Source organism: Callithrix jacchus, chromosome 5 (assembly GCF_049354715.1).
Source record: "Callithrix jacchus isolate 240 chromosome 5, calJac240_pri, whole genome shotgun sequence".
In the NCBI taxonomy this organism is placed as follows: Eukaryota; Metazoa; Chordata; class Mammalia; order Primates; family Cebidae; genus Callithrix; species Callithrix jacchus.
In genome coordinates this window covers 152180917-152199600 of record NC_133506.1, presented here as the reverse complement: position 1 = coordinate 152199600, position 18684 = coordinate 152180917, and the positions used below count along the sequence as shown (strand labels likewise).

General features: G+C 41.7%; 1 long non-coding RNA gene and 1 pseudogene across 1 annotated transcript in view; one reads left to right on the top strand and one right to left on the bottom strand.

Annotated features, from left to right (window-relative positions):
* LOC128932226 (uncharacterized) overlaps window positions 1–18684 on the bottom strand; it is a 90954-nt gene that overhangs the window by 66929 nt on the left and 5341 nt on the right. The window contains exon 3 of the long non-coding RNA XR_013536441.1: window positions 5946–6062. This is a non-coding gene — a long non-coding RNA (uncharacterized LOC128932226). The remainder of the gene's footprint in view (window positions 1–5945; window positions 6063–18684) is intronic.
* On the top strand, window positions 9087–9205 carry LOC118154098 (5S ribosomal RNA; annotated as a pseudogene).

Here is an 18684-nt window from a genome sequence, read left to right as displayed (position 1 = left end):
TAATAGCTACTATTATTGAGATCAAGGATTTGGCTTTCTGAGCCTCAAAGTAGTCTTGTGGCATCAAAAAAAAAAAAAGAAAGAATTAACAATAGATTCCTCTCTAACAGATCCATTGGTCATTTGGGAAAACAAAAATGCAAAAGCCTTTTGGGAAGCCCCACCCTGCTGCCAGGGCATGGATGCAGTCTGGGACTGTGGCATGGACCAAGGCAAGGGTGGAGTGGGGGACAGCCAAGCCTCCAATTACAGGTGCCGTTTCTCAGGGGTCACCTTAGTCATCAGCCCAGACCCCAGGACACACTGTGAACCCATTTTCAACTGTCTGCCTGCCTCCAGTTCTCAAGAGCAGAACAAAACCATTAGTGTTTAATATTTAAACATAAACCTTTTATTATTAGTCACTTTAAGCCCCAGTGATGATTATTAAAACATAATGGATAAGGTCTTATTTTTAAAGCTTGATTTTTAATGACTGGGATAGAAATCAGAACTAAAAAAAGCTTGAGCTCCCTTGTTCTCTAGAAATTGTTCTTTCTCTGGGTCAGAGCCCTGGAGAGATTTCCTGGATCCTCTAAAAGCTGGGGCTGCCTTTCTCACCCCAGAAATCTGTCTCTTTACATGCACAGTCAGAATAGTACCCCCAGGAAGAACCTGAACACTTTCCACATGGAACACTAGCCTGACTTCCCACATGCAAGGTCGCAGGGCCACAGCCAGGGTAAGAGGCCAGTGCTGCTACCAGCTGCCAGCCCCAGCTCCCGAACCCTTGGCCATGGGACATCTGACCTGGCTTGTGGCAGATGACCCCAAGTACAAGTGCCAGGTACTTGGAATAAGCTCATATTTTCATGGTTGGTCACTTCTGGGGAGTTTTATGAGGTTGTTTGATTCTTCTTTATTTACTAGGACACAGCACCTGCTCCACACACTGCAACCAGAAGTGGACAAGGACTGAAGGAGCAAGAGGCAAAGGCAGGGGGCCTGGCCCAGCCTCTTCACTCCGCTGACCCTTGCAGGTGTCAGTCAAAGTCCAAAGTGGAGCTCCCAGACGACTGGACAACCAGGGGCAAAGCAGATTAGCCTACTCCAGTGGAGCAGGCTAGAGACCTATAAGTGGGACCAGGGGAATCACTTGAATAATAAAATCAAAAAAAGCACAATTCCAGTCCAGGCATGGTGTCTCATGCCTGTAATCCCAGCACGTTAGGAGGCCAAGGTAGGAAAATTGCTTGAGCTCAGGAGTTCGAGACCAGCCTCAGCAACCCCATTGCTACCAAATATATAATGTATGTAATATATGTGTAACTTATATAGATATTAATATTACATATGTGTTATAACTATGTTCCTAGTTTTATATGTATATATTATAGTTTTATATATATAAAACTCTATATATAGAGCTACCTATATATTGTATATTTTATATATAATAGTTTATATATTATATAAATAATAGTTTATATATATTATATATAACTCTTAGGAAGACAGTTATACATACAGTTACAACATACACAAATATATAGCATATATATTATTATATATGTTATCTATATATTTACATAGATCATTATATATAACATATATATATACACATGACTCTTAGGAATGCATTTATAACACATATGTATAAATATATATTGTTTTATATATGTATATAACTGCTAGGAATAAAGTTTAATAAGTCATGTGCATGACATGTGAAGAAAGCAGTAAAATTCTATTGAGAAACATAAGATGTTTGACTACAAGGAAAACTACATCCTCTTTTTTAACATGTACTACATATTGTAAACATAACAATTCTTTTGAAATAAAACTAAATTTAATGGAAATCCAAATCAAAAATCATTTAGGACTTTTTTCTCTGTTATGGAAAAAACTGATTTCAAATTTCTTCTGAATGAATAAGCATGCATAAATAGCCAGGCAAAATAATGAGAGAGCATTTGTCCTATTAGATGTTAGAAGCATACAAGTATAAACATTAAAACGTTATATAACAACAGAAAGCTCAATAGCACAGAATCCAGAATTCTGAAAGAGACTCATGTGTGTGTGAGAGTCTGATACATGATCATGGTGGACTACCAACAAAATGAGTTGGAAAAACTGACTAGTCATTTAGACAAAATAGAAATGACAAATCTCTATGCCCAAATAAATTTCAGAAGGAGCAAATATCTAGACATAAAAATATACAATTTCATTAAAATACTAAAATAAAACATAGGCAATTGATTTATAATTTTGGCACACAACTTTTTTAGATGGTCACTTGACTCCGTGTACTAGTATTTTAAAGTTTGAACCAACAATTCCATTCGTGGGATTTTCTTCCCCCCACCCCAATGATATAATGGGTCAAAGTGACAGAGAAAGTAACAGAGAAATATATACAAGTCATTAAGCATTTTTGTAATGGTGAAAAATTGAAAACAACTTAAATGTTGATTAAATAAATTATAACATACCCATACAATGAAACCCAAACAGCCAATTAGAATGATGATATATCACCACACTGATACCCCATTGCCTGAGCACTGTCGATAGGAAAGGCTGCTCCTGTTACAGCCCTGACAGTTTATGTCTGTGCCTGTTGATCCACCCTCACCAACACCAGGGGGTGTTGTTCACATGCTTGCTATCTAGAGCTGTCCTTTCTGCCCATCAACAGGCAGCTCTGCCCATAGGCACAGGCCATGGGTTTCAACTACGCATGATTTGCCCTGTAATGCCCTCCAAATGGCCAGCTGAAAAGACTGATAGTCTAGAGCAGAGGACCTGTGGCACCTGATTCACAGACAAGACCCTTAGGAGGCTTCTTTGTCCTCCTGGAAGTGTAGGCAAAGTTTTGGTGTTCATGCAAACGAGTGATCAATGACAGGCTATTACATCTACTGCAAAAATGTATGGCACTTCCCTCTCCACCTCCACAGTGGGCTGTGAAAGTTAATTGAGTTCAGGCTGTGAAAAACTTAAGTGGCTATGTGAAATACAAAATCATTAAGCTTCAGAGACTGTAGCATTCTGCTTGTGGCCTTGGGACTGAAACACCAGATGTCGTGCCCAATAATGACTTCACTTTTCATCCAACTTCAATAACTCAAGATTGAGCGCATTTTTGGGTTTTGACCTTGCACTGCTAGACTGAGATTCAGCAGAGGCTAACTACCCGCCAGGCTCCCTCCAGAGAACTGGGACCTCAGGATCATCTTCAACACCCTCACACAGAGTACTGTGTGAAGTACCACATAGACCCGCCACACCACAACGCCAAGTGGAGATTCACCATTGCTTGAGTTGGTGAATGAAGAGGGCCGTTGTTTGTGATTTTTGAGGTCTGTTGAAGGAAGAGAATTAGGTAAGCTCACTTAAAACTAACCAGAACACGTCTCAAAAAAATGTCTCAGCGTGGGGCATAGTTAAGACACATACTTAAGAGTCATCATCTCCAAATGAGTGATTTTTGTTTTCTTGCTTATTTCCTTGTTTACTTGAGTTGTCCTGGCTCAAGGAATAAAGAAGACATTTATATAATAACAGTGGTATGAGTTACCCTTTCAAACCTTTAAGATTGATTTTCAAACTGTTAAAAATTGTTGTAGGTCCACCAAGAAGGTTGCCATAGAAGCCTGAAGTTATGACACCTGAAAAGATTGATAGTCTAGGGCAGAGGCCCTGCAGCACCTTGTAAGGAAGGGTTATTGATTGCAAAGAAAGGAGAAAGTGTAAGCTGCCTATGTTTCATTCAGGCCCAGACTAGCTCTGGTTAAAGAAGTCAATTAAAAGGAAGAAAAGATGCAAAAATAAATGCAAGGGTCAACTAGCAGTGGATAAAGACAAAACTGATCTCTGTGACACCTTCCTCTTTTATTTGACATTTTTTCACTTCTGCATGATAAATAAAATAGAGACATGGCATGCTGGAAAGAAAACTAAAGCTATGTATTTAATCAAGTCCACTAACCTCGGAAGGGAGGAAGACTGAAGTGCTCTTGTGTCTATGACCAAAAAACAATAGTAGCTGCTAAGACAGAAACTATTTGGAAAGACTATTGATTTTAGATTCAGAGAAAATGAATATGGAAAAGTCAAAGATTGATGAGAAAGGTATAAAATGTGCTATGAGAATTTTTTCTAACATTCCTGTTAGAAAAAATGAGTTTATAATGTTTTTTAGGTTAAATTCCTTTAATAAAGTGTTACACATGTCCTGACTATGTATAAGAAATTCATGATTATGACTCTAAGAGACTTGAATAAAAGGACCTGCATGTCTTTCGCCCTGTGATGGCCTACCTAAATTGCAGGGCTATAAAAAGGAAAATCACCTTTAAAAGCTTCAATCCTAAAGTTGACTTTATCTTACAGCACAAAGCATTTCGTGTGTATGCTAAAATATATACATACAGCCTACCATGTATATATAATTTCCTGATAAAATCTTGTGTTAGTGCACTTGCATCTGAGTACATAACCTCCCCACCTCTCTTTGGTGTTCTTATTTGTTCTGCTTTTCCATTTTATATATTTTCCCCTAAGTGCCAAACATTAATAAAATTGCTAGCATTAATTATTTTTCCTTCACTAATACATCCCTTTGAGCCTGTTTCCCCAGAAACAAATACCTGGGACAACCTACCTTTTGCTGACACATGAGAATCCTATAATTGCAGACAGGAAGAAGATTTTGAAGGTAGTCTGTCTTCAACTCTGAAATTCTTCTCCTCCTATCTCCTAGCCCTCCCCTCATCCCCGTTCATTTGAGCCCAGTTCTGCTGTGACCGATTGTCATAGTAACGACAGTGAATTATGGCTTTGTGGGTCTATGCCCCTTTGGTCCTTCCATTAAAAGATGGAGTCTATTTCTCCACCTGTTGAATCTAGAAGGTTCTTAAAACTTACTTGGACCAATAGAATGCAGCAGAAGTAGCATCGTGCAAGTTTTAGAGCCTAAGTCTTAGGACCCTGAGACACCATGCTGTGAAGAAGTCCATTCTGGTCTATTAGAGGATAAGAGATCATGTAAAAAAGAACAGAGACATCCCATCCCATAGTCAGCACCATCTGCTGACAGTAAGTGATACCATCTTAGACCCTCAGCCCCAAACTCCCAGGTGAAGACAGCCAAGTAAGTGAGTCCAGGCAAGACAGGTAACAGAACCACCCAGATTTCCAGCCCTAAGGATCATTAGAGATAATACATCATTGTGCTTTTTAAGCCACTCAGTTTTACGGTAGTTTGTTATACAGCAGTTGATAACTGCTACATCCTCCAAGAAACTATGTCTTGCAGAAAGAGTTCTACAAAAGGATAAGAAATAAACCATAATTTAACCTCCTTCCTTGGATCTCCTACCACCCCAGGTGCACATTCTCCTGCAGCCTACATTCTGGAAACATGCCATTAAGCATTCGTCCTTTGGAGGAGCCTTTGTTCTGGCCTGTCTCTTTAATTATTGAAGAATTCCTCTCATGTTTATTTTTCTGCGTCTTAATAAATGTTTGAGGGAGGGAAGAAGAAGATGGCTTAAGTTGAAATCCCAGAAGGCAGAGGCAAGATAATCAAACACCATTTTGTGTATTCCCAGGATAAAACCCTGGACAGTAGGCAATGAGTGAATAAACCTTACTTGAGGCTGGCAATAAGAGGGAAGGCCACCATCAAAGACAGTGGGTCCCAATCTTATTCAGGATATGCAAAGCATCATGTAATTCACCTTAAAAACCAAAATGTGTTAAAGATCGGAACAGCCAGAGGCAGAAGCAAGATTGGGTTGTAATATTTTAAGGCTACAGCAAGATGTATATCAAGTGGATTCTGCTACATTTTCAACAAACTCCCTTCTCAAATATAAAGTACATTAATAATTTGCTGTGAAGGGTGAAACAAATCACAACAGCGTCTTGACGTAAGAGGAAAGTACACTTACGGGCAAAGTGCCGGATGTTTCTTTCAGCGAGGAATGGTGTACAGGATTCCGAAAATTCCCAGGGTTTGAAAATTCTGCTGCAGAAGCACCAGTTACAACTGAATATCTCCTTGGTTCCTTTAATGATACCACAAAACAAAATGAATTAAAATTCTGGGAGTATTCTTCTGAGGAAATTTATGTTTCATAGAACAAAAGTCAGACATGCACAGCTTCCACCTAAATTTACCAAACTGTGCTGCAGACATGGTGAATAATTGAAAACTAATGAACAAGTGATTTTTGTTAACCTTACAACCTTGGATCTTTGTTTTTGTTTTTGTTTTTTGAGATGGAGTTTTGCTCTTCTCGCCCAGGCTGGAGTGCAATGGCACGATCTCGGCTCACTACAACCTCCCCACCTCCCAGGTTCAAGCAATTCTCCTGCCTCAGCCTCCTGAATAGCTGGGATTACAGGCACCCGCCACGATGCCCGGCTAATTTTTTGTATTTTTACAAAATACATGTTGGGTAGGCTGGTCATTAACTCTTAAGCTCAGGTGATCCCCCCTCCTCAGCCTCCAAGAGTGCTGGGATTACAGGCATGAGCCACTGTGCCCAGCCCTATGACCTTGGTTCTTTATCAGTCTACTAAACTTTGAATGCTAAACCAAACAAGGAGGTCACATAAACACCTAGAATCAGTATTCAAATCTAGACCACTATTGAAATTGGCTTAGTCCAGTTGAAACCAACTCCAAGTTTAAATGACCTGAGTCAGGAAGTTATTTTGGGTAACATTTCTAAGCAAGGCAGTCTGACGAGTGAGATTTGCTGTTATTATGTTGTTGCTGCTGTCATTGTGGTTTATATTTTTTATTTGGTTTGGTTTGATTTGGGAGTTTCTTTCAGTTGTTCTTAATGTTCAGAATTTTTTATGTGCTGCTGCCAGATGTTAAGTGATAGCTGGCTCCTGACAGCCTGCATTCTGAAAAAAATAATAAAACATAGGCCACCAGAGGTATAAAATAAATAAAATCCACAAAACCAAGTTTATTAACTTTCCAGGCAAGGAAGCACACTCTAGTAAAGAAATTCACTGAATAGTTAGCAGAGAGGGAGAAAGTTAGGGAATTTTCAATCTAGGAAGTGAGGGCTCACAGCAATTAAGGTTTGAACACCAGCATTGCCGGTGGCCCCAGTGAACCCAAAGGCCTGAACCCGATTGGCTCAAACAAATCCAGTCATTCATTGGTCAGGAAAGAGTCTTTGGTTGGGCCCAGTGGGGTTTTGGTGTTTGGGTCCACTTCAGTGCTTAGAATTGGTAAGGAGGAGATACAACATTGATTTTGGTATCTCCGAGGGCAAATGTGGCTGCAAGGGGACATTTTTGCCTTGACAACTCCATCTGCTTCTCCTCTATGAAAGCTCCATCTAGAGCCGGGTGCAGTGGCTCATGCCTGTAATCCCAACACTTTGGGAGGCTGAGGCAGGTAAATCACCTGAGGTCGGGAGTTCAGGACCAGCCTGGCCAACATGGTGAAACCCAGTCTTTGCTAAAAATACAAAAATATCCAGGTGTGGTGGTGCATGCCTGTAATCCCAGCTGCTCAGGAGCCTGAGGTAGGAAAACTGCTTGAACCCAGGAGGCAGAGATTGCAGCCTGGGCAACAAGAGTAAAACTTCATCTCAAAAAAAAAATAAAATAAAATCCATCTATGACAAGGGTGTGCACTTGGTGATTTGTCTCCCTTTATAGTCTTAAGCTCAGCGTTCTAGAATTTCGCAGTCACCTTTGATACATGTAAAATGTTTCCTTGAATGAATGCAGTTCACATGTTCAGGGAGTCTCCACTGCCCTACCCTGGTTCTGCTCTAGAATTTGCCCTTCTTCCAAATTCCACTTTTATCCAACATGCTTACAGAGTTTAAAATTATAACAAAATCCTAGCTTTGAACTTCTCTTTGAGCAGCGAATAGTAGTTGGTAAAAATATTTTTGTATGATTACATCAGACAATTGTGATACCCGAGAGCAATCATGTCCCCAGAATTCTTGGTAGATTTTAGGAACACTGATGTGCAAATGTCAAAGAATGCTTTCAAAATGTAGTGGATTATGGATAAAGAAGACAGAATAGAAGGTAGAAGGGAAGAAAAAGACAGAACTGAATGAATATTACTGTCATGAAGTGCAAACAGATATCAAAGAAAAAATGGTATGGGAGAAAAATTATAGCATTAAAGAAAGCTAAATGAGCCAGGGTCATGTGTGACCAGAAGGCCAGAGAGAAACAGTGGCAGCTGGAGAAGGCTGCAAAGCTAAGCAAGTTCATTTTGCACAGACCGGGCAGGCAAATGCTGTTGGCTAGAACAGAAGATAACGTGATTTTTCCCCCTGCTGATGCTTCCCTGGGATCCTGCCAAGGCTCTATTCTGCCGAACCAAAAACTAAACAGACTAATTTATTCAGATGTGTTCCCTTCGTTCTCTCCCTAGAATGGTGTTAAACCTGCCCAGGATACCAGAAATTTCTGTGAATTTGGATGACAAGGCATTAGCCAGCATGTTTCTCTCCATCCCACAACACCTGCTGCTGAAGAGGAAGCGTTTGCCCCGTGCATGCAAATTGTTTTTTGTAAATGAGGCATCTAATGAGCACTCTCATGGAAGTACCCTAGGGCAGGTAACACACACATGAGACACAAACTCAGAAATGAAAAAGAAACTCATTATTTGCAAGCCCAGAGCTAAGCATTTGCTATAAAACCACTATTCTCAATCTTTTCCTGGAACATAATTAATGGTTCTCCAAAATCCTCTGTGAATATTTGCCCAGCTGTGGCACCTGGAGCCCTGGCTGTAGGTTCAGAATCAGTGTTAGAGTTGTAAAAACCTTAGAGATCATCTAGGTACATGCCTTCTTTTCTCAGAAGAGGACATCGCAGCCAAGAGAGTTGTGTAAATTACTCAGGGTTACACTACTAATTAGGAAAAGGTCTCCTAATTCTCAGTACAACATTCTTTGCACTGCGCTATGACACGCATCCTAACTTATCACCCACACTTCCCTCCTCCACCTTCATCATGTCCCTTGCCGCTCAAGAATTCATTTTCTGCCACAACAGAAAATCTGACAGACAGTAGTTAAAACCATAAAGATGTCTATGGCCATTCCACCCTGAATGTGCCAGATCGCGTCTGATCTCAGAAGCTAAACAGGGTCAGGCCTGGTTAGTACTGGCATGGGAGATAGCCTGGGAATACTGGGTGCCGTAGGCTTTAAAAAAAATTTTTTTAATAAAAATAAATAAAGAAAATAAAACTATAAAAATAATTCCTGTTTACTAGGTAAGAGCCTGGACATAGTGGTCCCAGGGATTGTCTGCTGCTCAACGATGTGATGAAGAACCCAAGCTTTTCTCATCCTTCTGTCTGGGCACCCACAGTGTACAAATCCTTCATCCTCAAACCTGTGACCTCATGGTGACCAGAGGGCTTCCACACATCCAGGCATTACGTAGTCACACCAGTGCCCAAGCAGAAAAGAAAAGGATGGGCAGAAGGGGGCTTTGCTTTTGGATAGGGAGGAAAATCTTTTCCAGAAATAGGATTTCCTTTTATGTCTCCTCGGCCAAAACTAGATCCTGGGGTCATCCCTAGCTGCAAGAAAGGCTAAGAAAGAAATTATCTGGCAAATGGTAATGTTGCCATCATCAAGAAAAACAAGATTATGTCACAAGGAAGAAAGGTGTGTGGCTGTTAAGCAAGTATATCAGTTAACTACTGTCAACCTACAAAAAAGACACCAGAGAAAATTATCTCTAAATATGTTGGGTTAAGTCAGGAATAGAAATAAAGATTATAATCTGGAGCATGAAACGGCAAGCCTCCACTGCATTCAGTGAGGGAAGGGTAAGGAGATTTTTATTAGCAAAAGACAGACTTACACAAGCTGCTTAGAAACTGCTCATTGGTTCCAGAGGTTTGAAGCCAGAGTTCTGGTCAATTCATTGGTGGAGATGTCATTGCTGGGCTAGTATTCTTTCAAGAACATATTATGTGAATTACCGCAGTTCTAAAGAATGTCTGGTAATAAACCTTATCAAAGCAGGAGACGCATGAAGTTCTCCAAAGGTTTTTAGAAAGTCCCTGGAAATAGTTCTTATCCCAGACACGTAAGCATGAGTCTCCTCTCCTTCTGGCCATCCCGTCTCCATTTGGCCTGGGTCTGACAATGGTGATTTCATTCTAATATCTGCAACTCTCACACTATCAATGTGCAACAGACCTCTTCTGAAATTCCATGGTTTAAAACAGCACCCATTTATTATTTCTCTAGGACATGGAGGTCAGCTGATCTGGCTGAGCTGTTGGGTGGTTCTGCTGCTCTCAGTTGAATTTGTTCAGAGAACTATAGATCACCAGGACATCCACACAGAGCTAGGCTCTGCCCCACATGTCCCTCCTCCTTCTGGACCAACAGGCTACTGAGGATATTCTTCTCCTGGCAGCAGCCCAGACACAGGAATGCAAGCAGGATCATGCAGGGCCTCCTATGGTCTGGACTCATGACCAGGACACTGTCACAGGCTGTCTCGTTCTATCAGCCAAAGCTAGTCGATGGCCAAACCCGAAGTCAAGGCTGGAGAGACCTACTAGTGGGAGGAGCTGCAAAGTCACAGAGTGTGGGTCCACAGAAAAGCGAGGCTGTGGCCCTCCACAGTGGCTCATGCCTGTAATCCCAGCAGTTTGGGAGGCCAAGGCGGAAGGATTTCTTGAGCCCAGAAGTTTAAGACTAGCCTGAGTGACCTAGTAAAACCCTGTCTCTATAAAAAGTAGAAAAATCAGCTGGGCATGGTGGTGTGTGCTCATAGTCCAGGCTACTCAGGAGGCTGAAGTGGGAGGATCACCTGAGCCCAGGAATTGGAGGTTGCAGTGAGCTATGACCACCACTACATTCCAGCCTGGGTGACACAGTGAGACCCCACCTCTCAAAGAAAAAAAAAAAAAAGAAAAGTGATGATGTGGTACCAACGATGCAATCTGGCTCATTAAGCAACTGACACCGTGTGCTCCACGATTTTGCACTCACTCCCGATCTCCCTCCCCAACCGCACTCACTGTGTTTCCCTTTCGTTTCCTTCTCTACTCACCCCACCCCCTCTATCACCATTCTTTTCTTATATCTCTGTTCACAGTGGGGTGGCCATGGAAGTCCTTGGTGGAAAGTGAGTGGATGTGGGATGAGGGGTGCCGTCAGCACTAAGTGGGGTGCTCCATGGCCCCGGCAGCCAGGAGCAGAGTTCTCACCCAGCAGTAGAGCTCTGCCTCCCCACATGTGTAGGGACAGTCAGTAGGAGGAGTGTGACCTCAATGCCTGGCTCTTCCCAGACTCGGGCCTGAGTTAGTCCTGCTGGTGTTCCCAACATGGAGCCTACCAGAGGCCTCAGGAATCTTACCTGACTGTGCCTGACTGCAAATGGCCACAGAGGCTTTTCGGACACAGTCTCTGTTTATCTGAAGGCACTTTGGCTGTGCTGCCATCCCAAAGCACCAAGGCATGACCCAAGCCTTGGATTATACCTGCGCTTCATTCCTTTCTCAGTGTCCATTTCAAGTGAGAAGAGCGGTCATGGGAAGTCATCTTTTGCTTGCTTTGTAGGCTTTACTCACTGAAAAACAAATTGATACTGAATGCAGCCTGCTCGGCGTTTGCTTACTTGCCAATTTTGAAAAGTGTATTCACCAATGAATACATTAGTAGTGTGTCTGTGTTTTCAACAGAAATAGTGGAAATTGATTGAGGCAGAGCTTCAGAGTGAGGGTGGATCCCTGATGAGCCCTATGAACCAGCTGGATTGATGATCCTGGTTCTAGTCTCCTCCTTCCTTGGTTCAGTTTTTCTTGCCATAACCTCATGTTCACAACTACTAAAGGGAACAAGGTCTTCTCAGCCCCAAACACAGGCTGCCTCTGCCAAGCCACGCAGGTGATAAGTAGACACACCACTCCAGGGAACACATTTGGAACTTTTTTCTGTTCCATTGCCCTTTGATAGCAAAGGATGGCCTCTGACGCCAAACTACCTGAGCCTCCATCTGAGCAGAGGCTAGCTTTAGACGGCTGTTCAACTAAAATGAGAAAAGGCAGTGGGGCTGCCATGAGGATGCTCTTTAGTCCAGGGGACCTGGATTCAAACCCCAATTCCTTCTGTCCCTAGAGGTGAGACCCCAAGCTGGTCACTCATCCTCATCCTCTCTGAGCCTTTATTTCATCATCAACATGAGGACTTGCAGCCAGGGAAAGATCCTCAACATTCATTTTTCACGTGATTGACCAGATGAGCAGTGCCTTGAGGCATGAGCCACACAAATCTCTTCACTTTGTAAAGTTGAACAACGCAGCTCTGAAGAGGACTGCTGGTGCTTGAATGTGTCCAGCACTGGGCACTCTCCACACCTAATCTATCCTGGTATAATTCCTTCTGCTCTGTTATGGAGAAAGCAAGGCAAAGCCTATAAATAGTCAAGACATTGTGAGATAGTCTTTTTGGCAAATAGGTCAGTAAAATCAATCACTAGTTTGTTTCAAGGACTGGTGCCCTTCTGGGACAGCTCACGGAAGCTCAAAGACAGGGGCTGTTGAGAAAGACAGACAAGGTCTTCTCTGATGTTCTAATAGTAGGATGTGGGCCATTAACAAGCAATTAAATAGATGCTAATTTCAACTAGTAATAAGTTTATGAGAACTGGAACAGTGCTATGGACTGAACTGTGTCCCCCCCAAGATTCTAGATTAAAGCCCTAACTCCCACTGTGATGATATTTGGAGGTGGGGCCTTTGGGAGGCAACAGGGGTTTGATGAGGGTCCTTGTGATGGGATTAGTGCCCTTATAAGAAGAGACACAAACAAGCTTGCTTGTTCTCACTGGCATTTGAGGACACAGCAAGAAGGCAGTCATCTACAAGCCAGACAAGAACCTTCACCAGGGATCTAAATTGGCTGGCACCTTGACCTTGGACTTCCTAGCCTCCAGAACTGTGAGAAAACAAGTTCCTGTTGGGTATTTTGTTACAGCAGCCTGAGCTGACTGATACAAACAGAATTATATGATAGAGAATACACAGACATAGGAAAAGTCTCACTGAATAAGAGGTTTTGAGCTGATCCCTAAAAGACAAGGAGGAGCTGAGGATGTAAAGATTTTGGGGTAAAATATTCCAGCCAGGAAGAGAAGCAGAAAGTGTAAAGGTCCTGAGGACTTCCGGAATTATTCAGATGTTTTAGAACAAAACCAGGCAGTGTGGCTAGAGCATAGAAACAGGAGAAGAGTGTTAAGAGACATAAACAAAAGTCAGATTATTTAGGCCTATAAGGTGAGAATATTTCTGCAAGGATGTATAAGAAACTGTTAACCATGGTTACTTCCAGGGGATAGAATGGTGGATAGGGTCAGGAGACAAATAGAAAGCTTTATTTTTTGTCATCTATCCTCCTGATCATTTGAATTTTTATTTAGATCATATAGTAATTTTATAATAAAGATATGTTTATCATATGCTCAAATATAAGGTGATTCCAATATCAGAGGATTGTGCTTTTAAATAAAAACACCTAAAAAGTCAGTGTTTTGGCTAACTCGAATACATAACCCTTAGGGGTGTAGCAAAAATATTCAAATATCTGCTTAACATATTTAATGAACTACTTATACTTTTTTAAAGATTACTTTTTCTCATCTCTCATTTGTGCAACAACTTTATCTAAACTTTTTAACTTCTTGATCATTAGGGTCAGTTTCTAACAAATGACTTATGAGTCATGTAAGAATTTTCCGAGTAGATTAACTTCTGGTAATATGTGTTGCTTGACATGTGGCACTGTCAGGGGGGGTTTATCTCAGGCCTCAAGTAGCCATTCACATTACTTTAGGAGAGGTGCTTTCATTTTTGTTTTTTTAATCTTATAGGTGCATGTGATGGGAAAAATAATCGCCCCCCAAAGATGTCCTAACCCCCAGAACCTGTGAATACGTTAGGTTGCATAGCATAGGGGAATTAAGGTAGCAGATGGAATTAAGATTGCTAATCAACTAACCCTAAAGAATGGAGATTATCCTGGATCATCCGGTTACATCTAATGTAATCACAGGGGTTCTTAAATGTGGAAGAGACTGCAGAAGGGCAGGCCACAGGAATGTGATACAAGAGTGACCCAACCTACTCTGAAGATGGAAGAGACGGCCATGAGCCAAGCATGCAGCTTCTAGGAGCTGGAAAAGACAGACAAGAAAACGGATTCTTCCAGAGAATCTCCAGAGGGAACGCAGCCCTCAGGACACCCTGATTTTAGCCCAGTGACACATTTTTCGGACTTCTAATCTCCATAACTGGGGAATAATAAGTCGGAGTTGTTTTAAGCCTTTGCATTTGGAATAAATTGTTACAGCAACCATGAAAATAGAGTAACACAATGCATAGTCTTGATAATAGAGTAACACAATGCATAATCTTGATATTCTTGATCTTCACAATGGAACTACAACCTATATCACTCTACTAAGTAATTTTTTTTCTTTTCTTTTATCTGTGACAGAGTCCCACTCTGTTATCCAGGCTGGAGTGCAATGGTGTGATCTGGGCTCACTGCAACCTCTGCCTCCCAGGTTCAAGCAATTCCCCTGCCTCAGCCCCCCAAAGTGCTGAAATTACAGGCATAAGCCACTGTGCTGGGTCTGTAAGAGATCTTTAAAGGGCTTACTTGAAACAATACTGAAGACATGCTATTTTGAAACCATTCCTCCTAGGATCAATTGGTAAAATTTATTTAATCTCTCTCCAGGTCTCATTCTATCAGATGACTCATTTGTACCTAAAATTAGAATTGAAGGAGGGTGTATCAGGCCAATGCGCTTTTCAACAAAGAGGAGAAATGGTTATTGTTCAAAACAATATGATTGGGTATATGCCCTGAAATACGGGAAATTTTTTGATGCTTTTCTGAGGATAATTTTGAGGACAAATCTTCCTTGTAGTAATTTCTATTCGTATCATATTATAACATAATTTAAATAAAAACATTTCGGGCCCACCGGACTGCTATCCTTATTCCTCTCTAGCCTGCTGACTCTGCCTTTCTTGATATGTGTCCATTGAACTGCAGCACTACCTTCAGTTTACCAATGTCTCTGACTGGAGTATCACTGCTTTCCCTCCCAGGAAACCCTGGTCTCCTTAGCTGAGGTGGCTTTGCCTCTGCCACTCAGGAAACAAGGGCTTATGTTACACATTTCTCTTGGGATGAGGGGACTGCTCACCCTCCAGTAGCACCTCCATCAGTTCTTCCGGGAGGTCTGCTTCCATGTATTTGTCCACTGGCGTACACCCCAGAAGCAACTGGCAACTTCTCTCAAGTGAAGGAAGACCCCAAATTTAATTTCTGGTGGGCCAGCTATGCATCATGGAAGAATTATTTACAAATAGCTCTGCTCCCTCCTCTTAACTGTAAGTCACTGGATGTTGGGTGCAGCGTGTCTCCCTTTTCTCTCGATAACATTTATTGTGTTCCAGGCACTTTTGAATACATTATTTCATTTTATCCTTACAGCTACTTTGGGATATAAAAAGTAATGCCCCGCATTTTACAGATAAGGGAGAGGAAGTTCAACAGAAGTTCGAAGAAGAGAAATAGCTTGTAGATAAAAGCACACGGTCAGTAAGTAACAGAGCCCAGATCTGATCAAAGTCCGTCTTACTCCACAATCAATGCTCATTGTAGGATACCTACATGTGCGAAGGTGCTAGGCTAAGAAAAAGAAGGTAATAAATTACATGATCCCAGCCATCTTGTGCTTGTTATGTACAGAATTTAGCTCAGGATGCTTGGTATGTGTTAGTTTAAACTATATGAAATTGATGTTTTGTAAATTAAAAATAGTCATATCTTAGAAATTTTTATGACCACAATGGAAGGTCTGTTGAATTGTAATAATCAGTAGTCATTAGGTTACAGGGGCTTTGTAGTCTGACTAGCTAGGTTCAAATTCTTCCTCTGCCACTTGCTAGCTGTGTGATCTTGGGCAAGTTATGAGACCTCTCTGGGTCTTGGTTTCCTCTTGGTAAAGTTGGGATAATAATATTACCTATCTCATAGGGGTGCTGGTGAGGATAAAGGGGGTTGCTGTTTGTAAATCACTAAATAGACGGCATGACACACAATAAATACTTCATAATAAATATTAGCTATTGGCACTACTGCTGCTACTCATCCTCCTATAAGCTATTGACATTAGTTCATAGGAGTGAACTAATTCTACATTTGGGGAGTTGTGGTAGCTGGGAGAGGGGTGGGGATGTTAGAGAACAGGGGAGGAGACCTGAGCCATGAGAATGACAGAGCCTATAGAACGAGGACATTTATTATGGCTTCCTTGACCATTTCACTAACCACCTCCTCAGGACCTCAGAGAGCAAAGCTGGAAGAGAGAATTCCCATTTGAGCCTTCCTTCTCGGACCCCACCTCTAGATACCTCAGAAAGAGATTTCTTCCTTGCCTCTCCTTTAGCTCTTACCTGATCTTATCTGAGCCCAACAAAGACAACTTGGCCATCATGAGGAAGCAGAGCCCTCAGGGGACGGGTGTTTGGATTGAGGACCTTTGTGAGGACTACTGCAAAGCTGCTTAGCTCGCCCTCTCAGTTTGCAAAAGCTCGGAGGCTGCAGCACCTACTGCCCAGGTGCCAGGACTGGGAAGACCAGTGGGGAAAAGAAGCTGCTTCATCATTTACTAGTGCAAAACCAGACAAGAGCAACATGGAGTCCTCTTCTGGGGCTGCTTTAGAAAATTACCACAAACCGAGTGACTTAAAACCATAGAAACATACCCTCTCTCAGTTCTAGAAGACAGAACTTTAAACTTAAGGTGTCAGCAGGGCCAGGCTTTCTCTAATGGTTCCAAGGACAGCTTCCATTCCCTTTCCTAGGTGCTGATGGCTGCTGCTGGTGGTGGAGAGAGAGAGAGAGAGAGAGAGAGACAGAGTGTTTCTGTCTGTCTGTGTTCCAGTTTTCTCTTCCCATAAGGACACCAGTCATTGAATTACAGTCTGTGCTCCTCTACTATGACTTCGTCTTAATTTAACTAATTACATCTGATCTGCAAAGACCCCATTTCCAGTAAGGTCACATTTCTTTTTTAGTCCTTGTAAACTGACAAATCATAATTTCACAATATACTAATGGAGTACAATATGATGTTATAATATATGATGTTACAATACTCATACACAGTGTAGAATGATTAAGTCAAGCTAGTTAACATTTTCATCACCTTGGATATTCATTTTTCGTGGTGAGAGCACTGGAGATTTACTTTTAGCAAGTCTGAAATATACATTATTATTAACTATAGCCACAATGCAATAGGTAAACTTATTCCTCCTCTCCAGCTGAAACTTTGCAGTCTTTGACCAGCATCTCCACATTCTCCTGAACCTGCAGCCCCTGGGAACCAAAATTCTACTCTCTGCTTCTATAAGCTCCACTGTTTTAGATTCCATATATAAGCAAGAACATGCAGCATTTGTCATTCTCTACCTGGCTTATTCTATTTAGCCTAAGATTCTCCAAGTCCATCTATGTCGCGACAAGTGGTAGAATTTCCTTCTTCTTTAAGACTGACTATAGTTCTGTTATGTATATCCACCATATTTTCTTTTTCCATTCATCCACTAATGGACATTTAGATTGATTTCTCATCTTGGCTATTGTGAAGAGTACTGCCAAAAACATGGGAGCACGGATGTCTCTGACATTTGGATTTCGAATCTCCAAATCAGGTCACATTGTGAGATCCTGGTGGGACGTGAATTTTGGAGGAACACTGTTCAACTCAGTACACATAACAACAAACATAAAAAGCAGCATGGATTTTCCAGCAGCTTCCTGCTCCTTAGAATGAACATTGCAGCATAAATCATGCCTCAGTTCAGAGGGGACAAGAGAGTGTGGGAGGCGGAGAAACCCTGGAAGACAAACAGAACCTGCAATGACAAGGCCACAGTAATGCCATTTGTCACAAGCCACATGCTAAGAACAAAGGCAGAGGAAAAGCAGGAAAACAGGCAATGAAATCTAGGTCCAAACCGAGACGTGTGTACAGAGGAGCTGAAGGAAGACTCCTGGAAGAACCAGAAATGAAAAGCTGCAAGAGCAGTACTTAATATAAGAATGGCCATTCATTCATTCATCCCCTCATTCATTCATTATATGCCATGTACATCCTCATATTAAGTACCATGTTCTACCACCATTGCTAGCCACTAAGGAAACAGAGACCAATTGCTACCTAATTAAATTGTGTCTGTTTGTCTTGGTGTCCTTGTTCTTAGCTGGAGAGTGAGAGGAGACACTGAAACAACAAATAGTCCCAGCAAGCTTGATAGTACAAATGTAAAAATATATGCTGAATATAAAGGTTCACAGACCTCAAGCCTATATGCTATCCACATGAGGGGCTGGTAAGCTAGCATGAACCTGAACCCCTGTGGAGTTTATGGAAGAAACTCCCTCTTTGGCAGGGTATGGCTGCTCACACCTGTAATCCCAGCACTTGGGGAGGCTAAGGAGGTAAGATCACTTGAGCCCAGGAGTTCAAGACCAGCCTGGGCAACATAGTGAGATCCTGTTTCTAAAAAAATAAAACACAAAAAATTAGCTAGGCATGGTGGCATGTGCATGTATCCTAGCCACTCAAGAGGCT